Below are 15,341 nucleotides of genomic sequence, written 5' to 3'. Positions count from 1 at the left end.
CGACTTAAGTACAAGAGGACTGACACTCTAACTTTCTATGATTTGAACCTCTCCTTTGAGTCCAGTTTTAGGTTCCGATGCTTCACTTCAGGTTTACTGTATCCCTTGGACCTTCTTATTGACGATGAAACACAGAAATTGCAACCGAATTTAACACAAAAGGCACAATTCCGACATAAATAAAAGAGGACTGACATTTTAACTTTCTATGATTTGAATCTCTCCTGTGAGTCCAGTTTTAGATTCCGATGCTTCACTTCAGTTGAACTGTATACCTTGGACCTTCTTATTGACGATGAAACAGAGAAATTTCATCCGAATTTAACACAAAAGGCACAATGCCGACTTAAGTACAAGATGACCCACTCTCTAACTTCCTATGATTTAAACCTCTCCTGTGTGTCCAGTTTTAGATTCCGATGCTTCACTTCAGGTTTACTTTATACCTTGGACCTTCTTATTGACGATGTAGCACAGAAATAGCATCCGAATGTAATACAAAAGGCACAATGCCGACTAAAGTACAAGAGGACTGACACTCTAACTTTCTATTATTTGAACGTCTCCAGTGAGTCCAGTTTTAGTTTCCGATGCTTCACTTCAGGTTTAATGTATACCTTGGACCTTCTTATTGACGATGAAACACAGAAATTGCATCCGAATTTAATACAAAAGGCACAATGCCGACTTAAGTACAAGAGGACTGAAACTCTAACTTTCTATGATTTGAACCCCTCCTGCGAGTCCAGTTTTCGATTCCGATGCTTCACTTCAGGTTTACCTTATCCCTTGGACATTCTTATTGACGATGAAACACAGAAATTGCATCCGAATTTAATACAAAAGGCACAATGCCGACTTAGGTACAAGAGGACTGACACTCTAACTTTCTATGATTTGAACCTCTCCTGTGAGTCCAGTTTTAGTTTCCGATGCTTCACTTCAGGTTTACTGTATAACTTGGACCTTCTTATTGACGATGAAACCCAGAAATTACATCCGAATTTAATACGAAAGGCACAATGCCGACTTAAGTACTAGAGGACTGACACTCTAACTTTCTAAGATTTGAACCCCTCCTGTGAGTCCAGTTTCTGATTCCGATGCTTCACTTCAGGTGTACTGTATACCGTGGACCTTCTTATTGACAATGAAACACAGAAATTTCATCCGAATTTAATACAAAAAGCACAATGCCGACTTAAGTACAAGAGGACTGACACTCTAATTTTCTATTATTTGAACTTCTCCTGTGAGTCCAGTTTTAGTTTCCTTTGCCTCACTTGAGGTTTACTGTATACCATGGACCTTCTTATTGACGATGAAACACAGAAATTGCATCCGAATTTAATACAAAAGGCACAATGCCGACTTATGTACAAGAGGACTGACACTCTAACTATCTATGATTTGAACCTCTCCTGTGAGTCCAGTTTTAGTTTCCGATGCTTCACTTCAGGTTTAATGTATACCTTGGACCTTCTTATTGACGATGAAACACAGAAATTGCATCCGAATTTAATACAAAAGGCACAATGCCGACTTAAGTACAAGAGGACTGAAACTCTAACTTTCTATGATTTGAACCCCTCCTGCGAGTCCAGTTTTCGATTCCGATGCTTCACTTCAGGTTTACCTTATCCCTTGGACATTCTTATTGACGATGAAACACAGAAATTGCATCCGAATTTAATACAAAAGGCACAATGCCGACTTAAGTACAAGAGGACTGACACTCTAACTTTCTATGATTTTAAACAATCCTGTGAGTTTAGGTTTAGTTTCCGCCGCTTCACTTCAGGTTTACTGTATACCTTGGACCTTCTTATTGACGATGAAACACAGAAATTGCATCCGAATTTAATGCAAAAGGCACAATGCCGACTTAAGTACAAGAGGACTGAAACACTTAATTTCTACGATTTGAAACTCTCCTGTGAGTCCAGTTTTAGTTTCCGATGCTTCACTTCAGGTTTACTGTATCCCTGTGACCTTCTTATTGACGATGAAACTTAAAAATTTCATCCGAATTTAATACTAAAGGCACCATGCCGACTTAAGTTCTAGAGGACTGACATTCTAACTTTCTATGATTTGTACCTCTCCTGTGAGTCCAGTTTCAGTTCCCGATGCTTCAGTTCAGGTTTACTATATCCATTGGACCTTCTTATTGACCTTGAAACACAGAAATTGCATCAGAATTTATACAAAAGGCACAATGCCGACTTAAGTACAAGAGGACTGACACTCTCACTTTCTATGATTGGAACCCCTCCTGTGAGTCCAGTTTTAGATTCCGATGCTTCACTTCAGGTTTACTGTATAACTTGGACCTTCTTATTGACGATGAAACATAGAAATTGCATCTGAATTTAATACAAGAGGCACAATGCCGACTTAAGTACAAGAGGACTGACACTCTAACTTTCTATGATTTGAACTCTCCTGTGAGTCCAGTTTTAGATTCCGATGCTTCAAGTCAGGTTTACTGCATAACTTGTATCTTCTTATTGACGATGAAACATAGAAATTGCATCTGAATTTAATACAAGAGGCACAATGCCGACTTAAGTACAAGAGGACTGACACTCTCCCTTTCTATGATTTGAACCCCTCCTGTGAGTCCATTTTTAGATTCCGATGCTTCACTTCAGGTTTACTGTATAACTTGCACCTTCTTATTGACGATGAAACACAGAAATTGCATCCGAATTTAGTACAAAAAGCACAATGCCGACTTAAGTACAAGAGGACTGACACTCTCCCTTTCAATGATTTGAACCCCGCCTGTGAGTCCAGTTTTAGATTCCGATGCTTCACTTCTGGTTTACTGTATAACTTGGACCTTCTTATTGACGATGAAACACAGAAATTGCATCCGAATTTAATACAAAAGGCACAATGCCGACTTAACTACAAGAGGCCTGTCACTCTAACTTTCTATGATTTGAACCTCTCCTGTGAGTCCACTTTTAGACTCCGATGCTTCACTTCAGGTTTACTGTATCCCTTGGACCTTCACATTGATGATGAAGCACAGAAATTGCATCCGAATTTAATACAAAAGGCTCAACGATGACTTATGTACAACAGGACTGACACTCTAACTTTCTATGATTTGAACCTCTCCTGTGATTCCAGTTTACGATTCCGATGCTTCACTTAATGTTTACTGTATCCCTTGGACCTTCTTATTGACGATGAAACACAGAAATTGCATCCGAATTTAATACAAAAGGCACAATGCCGACTTAAGTACAAGAGGACAGACACGCTATCTTTCTTTGATTTCAACCTCTCCAGTGAGTCCAGTCTTAGATTCCGATGCTTCACTTCAGGTTTACAGTATACCTTGGACCCTCTTATTGACGATGAAACACAGAAATTTCATCCGAATTTAATACAAACGGCACAATGCCGACTTAAGTACAAGAGGATTGACAGTCTAACTTTCTATGATTTGAACCTCTCCTGTGAGTCCAGTTTTAGTTTCCGATGCTTCACTTCAGGTTTACAGTATACCTTGGACCTTCTTATTGACGATGAAATTCATTAACTGCATCCGTATTTAATACAAAAGGCACAATGCCGACTTAAGTACAAGAGGACTGATACTCTACCGTTCTATGATTTGAACCTCTCCTGTGAGTCAAGTTTTTGTTTTAGATGCTTCACTTCAGGTTTACTGTATCCTTGGACCTTATTATTGACGATGAAGCACAGAAATTGCATCCGAATTTGATACAAATGAACAATGCCGACTTAAGTACAAGAGGACTGTTAATCTATCTTTCTATGATTTGAACCTCTCCTGTGAGTCCAGTTTAGGATTCCGATGCTTCACTTCAGGTTTACTGTATCCCTTGGAACTTCTTATTGACGATGAAACACAGAAATTGCATCCGAATTTAATACAAAAGGTACAATGCCGACATAAGTACTAGAGGACTGACACTCGAACTTTCCTTGATTTGAACCTCTCCTGAGAGTCCAGGTTTAGTTTCGATGCTTTACTTCAGGTTTACTGTATCCCTTGGACCTTCTTATTGACGATGAAATACAGAAATTGCATCCGAATTTAATACAAAAAGGCACATTGCCGACTTAAGTACAAGAGGACTGACACTCTAACTTTCTATGATTTGAACCCTCCTGTGAGTCCAGTTTCTGATTCCGATGCTTCACTTCAGGTGTACTGTATACCTTGGACCTTCTTATTGACAATGACACACAGAAATTTCATCCGAATTTAATACAAAAAGCACATTGCCGACTTAAGTACAAGAGGGCTGACACTCTAACTTTCTATGATTTGAACCTCTCCTGTGAGTCCAGTATTAGTTTCCGATGCTTCACTTCAGGTTTACTGTATCCCTTGGACCTTCTTATTGACGATGAAACACAGAAATTGCATCCGAATTTAATACAAAAGGCACAATGCCGACTTAAGTACAAGAGGACTGACACTCTAACTTTCTATGATTTGAACCCCTCCTGTGAGTCCAGTTTCTGATTCCGATGCTTCACTTCAGGTGTACTGTATACCGTGGACCTTCTTATTGACAATGAAACACAGAAATTTCATCCGAATTTAATACAAAAAGCACAATGCCGACTTAAGTACAAGAGGACTGACACTCTAATTTTCTATTATTTGAACTTCTCCTGTGAGTCCAGTTTTAGTTTCCTTTGCTTCACTTGAGGTTTACTGTATACCATGGACCTTCTTATTGACGATGAAACACAGAAATTGCATCCGAATTTAATACAAAAGGCACAATGCCGACTTATGTACAAGAGGACTGACACTCTAACTATCTATGATTTGAACCTCTCCTGTGAGTCCAGTTTTAGTTTCCGATGCTTCACTTCAGGTTTAATGTATACCTTGGACCTTCTTATTGACGATGAAACACAGAAATTGCATCCGAATTTAATGCAAAAGGCACAATGCCGACTTAGGTACAAGAGGACTGAAACTCTAACTTTCTATGATTTGAACCCCTCCTGCGAGTACAGTTTTAGATTCCGATGCTTCACTTCTGGTGTACTGTATACCTTGGGCCTTCTTATTGGCGATGAAACACAGAAATTTCATCCGAATTTAATACAAATCCACAATGCCGACTTAAGTACAAGAGGACTGACACTCTAACTTTCTATGATTTGAACCTCTCCTGTGAGTCCAGTTTTAGTTTCCCATGCTTCACTTCAGGTTTTCTGTATCCCTTGGACCTTCTTATTGACGATGAAACACAGAAATTGCATCCGCATTTAGTACAAAAGCCACAATGCCAACTTAAGTACTAGAGGACTGACACTCTAACTTTCTATGATTTGAACCCCTCCTGTGGGTCCCGTTTTACTTTCCGATGCTTCACTTCAGGGTTACTGTATCCCTTGGACATTCTTATTGACGATGAAACACAGAAATTGCATCCGAATTTAATACAAAAGGCACAATGCCGACTAAAGTACAAGAGGACTGACACTATCACTTTCTATGATTTGAACCCCTCCTGTGAGTCCAGTTTTAGATTCCGATGCTTTACTTCAGGTTTACTGTATAACTTGGACCTTCTTATTGACGATGAAACACAGAAATTGCATCTGAATTTAATACAAAAGGCACAATGCCGACTTAAGTACAAGAGGACTGACACTCTAACTTTCTATGATTTGAACCTCTCCTGTGAGTCCAGTCTTAGTTTCCGATGCTTTACTTCAGGTTTACTCTATCCCATGGACCTTCTTATAGACGATGAAACACAGAAATTGCAACCGAATTTAGTACAAAAGGCACAATGCCGACTTAAATACAAGAGGACTGACACTCTAACTTTCTATGATTTGAACCTCTCCTGTGAGTCCAGTTTTCGATTCCAATGCTTCACTTCAGGTTTACCATATCCCTTGGACATTCTTATTGACGATGAAAGACTGAAAATCCATCTGAACTTAATACAAAAGGCACAATGCCGACTTAAGGACAAGAGGCCTGACCCCTTAACTTTCTATGGTTTGAACCTCTCCTGTGAGTCCAGATTTAGACTCCGATGCTTCACTTCAGGTTTACTGTATCCCTTGGACCTTCTTATTGACGACGAAACATAGAAATTCCATCTGAATTTAATACTAAAGGCACAATGCCGACTTAAGTACAAGAGGACTGACACTCTAACTTTCTATGATTTGAACCTCTCCTGTGAGTCCAGATTTAGTTTCCGATTCTTCACTTCAGGTTTACTGTATCCCTTGGACCTTCTTATTGACGATGAAACACAGAAATTGCATCCAAATTTAATACAAAAGGCACAATGCCGACTAAAGTACAAGAGGACTGACACTCTCACTTTCTATGACTTGAACCCCTCCTGTGAGTCCAGTTTTAGATTCCGATGCTTTACTTCAGGTTTACTGTATAACTTGGACTTTCTTATTGACGATGAACCACAGAAATTGCATCCGAATTTAATACAAAAGGCACAATGCCGACATAAGTACAAGAGGACTGACACTCTAACTTTCTATGATTTGAACCCCTCCTGTGAGTCCAGTTTCTGATTCCGATGCTTCACTTCAGCTGTACTGTATACCGTGGACCTTCTTATTGACAATGAAACACAGAAATTTCATCCGAATTGAATACACAAAGCACAATGCGGACTTAAGTACAAGAGGACTGACACTCTAACTTTCTATTATTTGAACTTCTCCTGTGAGTCCAGTTTTAGTTTCCTCTGCTTCACTTGAGGTTTACTGTATACCATGGACTTTCTTATTGACGATGAAACACAGAAATTGCATCCGAATTTAATACAAAAGGCACAATGCCGACTTATGTACAAGAGGACTGACACTCTAACTATCTATGATTTGAACCTCTCCTGTGAGTCCAGTTTTAGTTTCCGATGCTTCACTTCAGGTTTACTGTATACCTTGGACCTTCTTATTGACGATGAAACACAGAAATTGCATCCGAATTTAATACAAAAGGCACAATGCCGACATAAGTACAAGAGGACTGAAACCTTAACTTTCTATGATTTGAACCCCTCCTGCGAGTCCAGTTTTAGATTCCGATGCTTCACTTCAGGTGTACTGTATACCTTGGGCCTTCTTATTGACGATGAAACACGGAAATTTCATCCGAAATTAATGCAAATGCACAATGCCAACTTAAGTACAAGAGGACTGACACTCTAACTTTCTATGATTTGAACCTCTCCTGTGAGTCCAGTTTTAGTTTCCCATGCTTCACTTCAGGTTTACTGTATCCCTTGGACCTTCTTATTGACGATGAAACACAGAAATTGCATCCGCATTTAGTACAAAAGCCACAATGCCAACTTAAGTACTAGAGGAATGACACTCTAACTTTCTATGATTTGAACCCCTCCTGTGAGTCCCGTTTTAGTTTCCGATGCTTCACGTCAGGTTTACTGTATCCCTTAGACCTTTTTATTCCCGATGAAACACAGAAATTGCAACCGAATTTAATACAAAAGGCACAATGCCGACTTAAGTACAAGAGGACTGACACTTTAACTTTCTATGATTTGAAACTCTCCTGTGAATTTAGGTTTAGTTTCCGACGCTTCACTTCATGTTTACTGTATACCTTGGACCTTCTTATTGACGATGAAACACAGAAATTGCATCTGAATTTAATACAAAAGGCACAATGCCGACTTAAGTACTAGAGGACTGACACTCTAACCTTCTATGATTTGAACCTTTCCTGTGACTCCAGTTTTAGTTTCCAATGCTTAACTTCAGGTGAACTGTATACCTTGGACCTTCTTATTGACAATGACACACAGAAATTTCATCCGAATTTAATACAAAAAGGACATTGCCGACTTAAGTACAAGAGGGCTGACACTCTAACTTTCTATGATTTGAACCTCTCCTGTGAGTCCAGTATTAGTTTCCGATGCTTCACTTCAGGTTTACTGTATCCCTTGGACCTTCTTATTGACGATGAAACACAGAAATTGCATCCGAATTTAATACAAAAGGCACAATGCCGACTTAAGTACAAGAGGACTGACACTCTAACTTTCTATGATTTGAACCCCTCCTGTGAGTCCAGTTTCTGATTCCGATGCTTCACTTCAGGTGTACTGTATACCGTGGACCTTCTTATTGACAATGAAACACAGAAATTTCATCCGAATTTAATACAAAAAGCACAATGCCGACTTAAGTACAAGAGGACTGACACTCTAATTTTCTATTATTTGAACTTCTCCTGTGAGTCCAGTTTTAGTTTCCTTTGCTTCACTTGAGGTTTACTGTATACCATGGACCTTCTTATTGACGATGAAACACAGAAATTGCATCCGAATTTAATACAAAAGGCACAATGCCGACTTATGTACAAGAGGACTGACACTCTAACTATCTATGATTTGAACCTCTCCTGTGAGTCCAGTTTTAGTTTCCGATGCTTCACTTCAGGTTTAATGTATACCTTGGACCTTCTTATTGACGATGAAACACAGAAATTGCATCCGAATTTAATGCAAAAGGCACAATGCCGACTTAGGTACAAGAGGACTGAAACTCTAACTTTCTATGATTTGAACCCCTCCTGCGAGTACAGTTTTAGATTCCGATGCTTCACTTCTGGTGTACTGTATACCTTGGGCCTTCTTATTGGCGATGAAACACAGAAATTTCATCCGAATTTAATACAAATCCACAATGCCGACTTAAGTACAAGAGGACTGACACTCTAACTTTCTATGATTTGAACCTCTCCTGTGAGTCCAGTTTTAGTTTCCCATGCTTCACTTCAGGTTTTCTGTATCCCTTGGACCTTCTTATTGACGATGAAACACAGAAATTGCATCCGCATTTAGTACAAAAGCCACAATGCCAACTTAAGTACTAGAGGACTGACACTCTAACTTTCTATGATTTGAACCCCTCCTGTGGGTCCCGTTTTACTTTCCGATGCTTCACTTCAGGGTTACTGTATCCCTTGGACATTCTTATTGACGATGAAACACAGAAATTGCATCCGAATTTAATACAAAAGGCACAATGCCGACTAAAGTACAAGAGGACTGACACTATCACTTTCTATGATTTGAACCCCTCCTGTGAGTCCAGTTTTAGATTCCGATGCTTTACTTCAGGTTTACTGTATAACTTGGACCTTCTTATTGACGATGAAACACAGAAATTGCATCTGAATTTAATACAAAAGGCACAATGCCGACTTAAGTACAAGAGGACTGACACTCTAACTTTCTATGATTTGAACCTCTCCTGTGAGTCCAGTCTTAGTTTCCGATGCTTTACTTCAGGTTTACTCTATCCCATGGACCTTCTTATAGACGATGAAACACAGAAATTGCAACCGAATTTAGTACAAAAGGCACAATGCCGACTTAAATACAAGAGGACTGACACTCTAACTTTCTATGATTTGAACCTCTCCTGTGAGTCCAGTTTTCGATTCCAATGCTTCACTTCAGGTTTACCATATCCCTTGGACATTCTTATTGACGATGAAAGACTGAAAATCCATCTGAACTTAATACAAAAGGCACAATGCCGACTTAAGGACAAGAGGCCTAACCCCTTAACTTTCTATGGTTTGAACCTCTCCTGTGAGTCCAGATTTAGACTCCGATGCTTCACTTCAGGTTTACTGTATCCCTTGGACCTTCTTATTGACGACGAAACATAGAAATTCCATCTGAATTTAATACTAAAGGCACAATGCCGACTTAAGTACAAGAGGACTGACACTCTAACTTTCTATGATTTGAACCTCTCCTGTGAGTCCAGATTTAGTTTCCGATTCTTCACTTCAGGTTTACTGTATCCCTTGGACCTTCTTATTGACGATGAAACACAGAAATTGCATCCAAATTTAATACAAAAGGCACAATGCCGACTAAAGTACAAGAGGACTGACACTCTCACTTTCTATGATTTGAACCCCTCCTGTGAGTCCAGTTTTAGATTCCGATGCTTTACTTCAGGTTTACTGTATAACTTGGACTTTCTTATTGACGATGAACCACAGAAATTGCATCCGAATTTAATACAAAAGGCACAATGCCGACATAAGTACAAGAGGACTGACACTCTAACTTTCTATGATTTGAACCCCTCCTGTGAGTCCAGTTTCTGATTCCGATGCTTCACTTCAGCTGTACTGTATACCGTGGACCGTCTTATTGACAATGAAACACAGAAATTTCATCCGAATTGAATACACAAAGCACAATGCGGACTTAAGTACAAGAGGACTGACACTCTAACTTTCTATTATTTGAACTTCTCCTGTGAGTCCAGTTTTAGTTTCCTCTGCTTCACTTGAGGTTTACTGTATACCATGGACTTTCTTATTGACGATGAAACACAGAAATTGCATCCGAATTTAATACAAAAGGCACAATGCCGACTTATGTACAAGAGGACTGACACTCTAACTATCTATGATTTGAACCTCTCCTGTGAGTCCAGTTTTAGTTTCCGATGCTTCACTTCAGGTTTACTGTATACCTTGGACCTTCTTATTGACGATGAAACACAGAAATTGCATCCGAATTTAATACAAAAGGCACAATGCCGACATAAGTACAAGAGGACTGAAACTCTAACTTTCTATGATTTGAACCCCTCCTGCGAGTCCAGTTTTAGATTCCGATGCTTCACTTCAGGTGTACTGTATACCTTGGGCCTTCTTATTGACGATGAAACGCGGAAATTTCATCCGAAATTAATGCAAATGCACAATGCCAACTTAAGTACAAGAGGACTGACACTCTAACTTTCTATGATTTGAACCTCTCCTGTGAGTCCAGTTTTAGTTTCCCATGCTTCACTTCAGGTTTACTGTATCCCTTGGACCTTCTTATTGACGATGAAACACAGAAATTGCATCCGCATTTAGTACAAAAGCCACAATGCCAACTTAAGTACTAGAGGAATGACACTCTAACTTTCTATGATTTGAACCCCTCCTGTGAGTCCCGTTTTAGTTTCCGATGCTTCACGTCAGGTTTACTGTATCCCTTAGACCTTTTTATTCCCGATGAAACACAGAAATTGCAACCGAATTTAATACAAAAGGCACAATGCCGACTTAAGTACAAGAGGACTGACACTTTAACTTTCTATGATTTGAAACTCTCCTGTGAATTTAGGTTTAGTTTCCGACGCTTCACTTCATGTTTACTGTATACCTTGGACCTTCTTATTGACGATGAAACACAGAAATTGCATCTGAATTTAATACAAAAGGCACAATGCCGACTTAAGTACAAGAGGACTGACACTCTAACTTTCTATGATTTGAACCACTCCTTTGAGTCCAGTTTTAGGTTCCGATGCTTCACTTCAGGTTTACTGTATCCCTTGGACCTTCTTATTGACGATGAAACACAGAAATTCCATCTGAATTTAATACAAAAGGCACAATGCCGACTTAAGGACAAGAGGCCTGACACTCTAACTTTCTATGATTAGAACCTCTCCTGTGAGTCCAGTTTTAGATTCCGATGCTTCACTTCAGGTTTACTGTATCCCTTGGACCTTCTTATTAACGATGAAACGCAGAAATTGCATCCAAATGTAATACAAAAGGCACAATGCCGACTTAAGTACAAGAGGACTGACACTCTTTCTTTCTATGATTTTAACCTCTCCTGTGAGTCCAGTTTTAGATTCCGATGCTTCACTTCAGGTGTACTGTATACCTTGGACCTTCTTATTGACGATGAAACACAGAAATTTCATCCGAATTTAACACAAAAGGCACAATGCCGACGTAAGTGCAAGATGACTCACACTCTAACTTTCTTTGATTAAAACCCCTCCCGTGTGGCCAGTTTTAGATTCCGATGCTTCACTTCAGGTTTGCTATATACCTTGGACCTTCTTATTGACGATGTAGCACAGAAATTGCATCCGAATGTAATACAAAAGGCACAATGCCGACTTAAGTACAAGAGGACTGACACTCTAACTTTCTATGATTTGAACGTCTCCTGTGAGTCCAGTTTTAGATTCCGATGCTTCACTTCAGGTTTACTGTATCCCTTGGACCTTCTTATTGACGATGAAAGACAGAAATTCCATCTGAATTTACTACAAAAGGCACAATGCCGACTTAAGGACAAGAGGCCTGACACCCTAACTTTTTATGATTTGAACCTCTCCTGTGAGTCCAGTTTTCGATTCCGATGCTTCACTTCAGGTTTACATTATCCCTTGGACCTTCGTATTGACGATGAAACACAGAAATTTCATCCGAATTTAATACAAAAGGCACAATGCCGACTTAAGTACAATAGGACTGACACTCTAACTTTCTATTATTTTAAGCTCTCCTGTGATTTTAGGTTTAGTTTCCGACGCTTCACTTCAGGTTTACTGTATACCTTGGACCTTCTTATTGACGATGAAACACAGAAATTGCATCTGAATTCAATACAAGAGGCACAATCTCGACTTAAGTACAAGAGGACAGACACTCTAACTTTCTATGATTTGAACCTCTCCTTTGAGTCCAGTTTTAGGTTCCAATGCTTCACTTCAGGTTTACTGTATCCCTTAGACCTTTTTATTCTCGATGAAACACAGAAATTGCATCCGAATTTATTACAAAAGGCACAATGCCGACTTAAATACAAGAGGACTGAGACTCTAACTTTCAATGATTTGAAGCTTTCCTGTGAGTCCAGTTTTCGATTCCAATGCTTCACTTCAGGTTTACCGTATCCCTTGGACATTCTTCTTGACGATGAAAGACAGGAATTCCATCTGAATTTAATACAAAAGGCACAATGCCGACTTAAGGACAAGAGGCCTGACACTCTAACTTTCTATGATTTGAACCTCTCCTGTGGGTCCAGTTTTAGACTCCGGTGCTTCACTTCAGGTTTACTGTATCACTTGGACTTTCTAATTGATGATGAAGCACAGAAATTGCATCCGAATTTAATACAAAGGCACAATGCCGACTTATGTACAAGAGGACTGACACTCTCCCTTTCTATGATTTGAACCCCTCCTGTGAGTCCAGTTTCAGATTCCGATGCTTCACTTCAGGTTTACAGTATAACTTGGACCTTCTTATTGACGATGAAACACAGAAATTGCATCCGAATTTGATACAAATGCACAATGCCGACTTAAGTACAAGGGGACTGTTAATCTATCTTTCTATGATTTGAACCACTCCTGTGAGTCCAGTTTAAGATTCCGATGCTTCACTTCAGGTGTGCTGTATACCTTGGACCTTCTTATTGACGATGAAACACAGAAATTTCATCCGAATTTAATGCAAAAGGCACAATGCCGACTTAAATACAAGAGGACTGACACTCTAACTTTCTATGATTTGAACCTCTCCTGTGAGGCCAGTTTTTGTTTCCGATGCTTCACTTCAGGTTTACTGTATCCTTGGACCTTCTTATTGACGATGAAAAACAGAAATTGCATCCGAATTTAATACAAAAGGCACAATGCCGACTTAAGTACTAGAGGACTGACACTCGAACTTTCTATGATTTGAACCTCTCCTGTGAGTCCAGTTTTAGTTTCCGATGCTTCACTTCAGGTTAACTGTATCCCTTGCACCTTCTTATTGATGATGAAACACAGAAATTTCATCCGAATTTAATACAAATGCACAATGCCGACTTAAGTACAAGAGGACTGACACTCTAACTTTCTATGATTTGAACCTCTCCTGTGAGTCCAGTTTTAGTTTCCGATGGTTCACTTCAGGCATACTGTATCCCTTGGACCTTCTTATTGACGATGAAACACAGAAATTGCATCCGAATTTAATACAAAAGGCACAATGCCGACTTAAGTACAAGAGGACTGAAACTCTAACCTTCTATGATTTGAACCTCTCCTGTGAGTCCAGTTTAAGTTTCCGATGCTTCACTTCAGGTTTACTGTATCCCTTGGACCTTCTTATTGACGATGAAACACAGAAATTGCATCCGAATTTAATACAAAAGGCACAATGCCGACTTAAGTACAAGAGGACTGACACTCTAACTTTCTATGATTTGAACCTCTCCTGTGAGTCCAGTTTTAGATTCCGATGCTTCACTTCAGGTGTACTGTATACCTTGGACCTTCTTATTAACGATGAAACACAGAAATTTCATCCGAATTTAATACAAATGCACAATGCCGACTTAAGTACGAGAGGACTGACACTCTAACTTTCTATGATTTGAAACTCTCCTGTGAGTCCAGGTTTAGTTTCCGATGCTTCACTTCAGGTTTACTGTATACCTTGGACCTTCTTATTGACGATGAAACACAGAAATTGCATCCGAATTTAATACAAAAGTCACAATGCCGACTTAAGTACAAGAGGACTGAAACTCTTTCTTTCTATGATTTGAACCTCTCCTGTGAATCCAGTTTTAGATTCCGATGCTTCACTTCAGGTATATTGTATCCCTTGGACCTTCTCATTGATGATGAAGCACAGAAATTGCATCCGAATTTAATACAAAAGCTCAATGCCGACTTATGTACAAGAGGACTGACACTCAAACTTTCTATGATTTGAACCTCTCCTGTGAGTCCAGTTTTCGATTCCGATGCTTCACTTCAGGTTTACTGTATCCCTTTGGCTTCTTATTGAAGATGAAACACAGATATTGCATCCGAATTTAATACAAATGCACAATGCCGACTTAAGTACAAGAGGACTGACACTCTAACTTTCAATGATTTGAACCTCTCCTGTGAGTCCAGTTTTAGTTTCCGATGCTTCACTTCAGGTTTACTGTATCCCTTGGACCTTCTTATTGACGATGTAACACAGAAATTGCATCCGAATTTAATAAAAAAGGCACAATGCCGACATAAGTACAAGAGGACTGAAACTCTAACTTTCTATGATTTGAACCCCTCCTGTGAGTCCAGTTTTAGATTCCGATGCTTCACTTCAGGCTTACTGTATCCCTTGGACCCTCTTATTGACGATGAAACACAGAAATTGCGTCCGAATTTAATACCAAAGGCACAATGCCGACTTAAGTACAGGAGGACTGAAACTCTAACTTTCTATGATTCGAACCTCTCCTGTGAGTCCAGTTTAAGTTTCCGATGCTTCACTTCAGGTTTTTATGTATCCCTTGGACCTTCTTATTGACGATGAAACACAGAAATTGCATCCGAATTTAATACAAAAGGCACAATGCCGACTTAAGTACAAGAGGACTGACACTCTAACTTGCTATGACTTGAACCTCTCCTGTGAGTCCAGTTTTAGATTCCGATGCTTCACTTCAGGTGTACTGTATACCTTGGACCTTCTTATTGACGATGAAACACAGAAA

This window comes from Schistocerca americana, chromosome 5, assembly GCF_021461395.2.
Source record: "Schistocerca americana isolate TAMUIC-IGC-003095 chromosome 5, iqSchAmer2.1, whole genome shotgun sequence".
NCBI lineage: Eukaryota > Metazoa > Arthropoda > Insecta > Orthoptera > Acrididae > Schistocerca > Schistocerca americana.
This window is presented reverse-complemented; position numbering follows the sequence as displayed.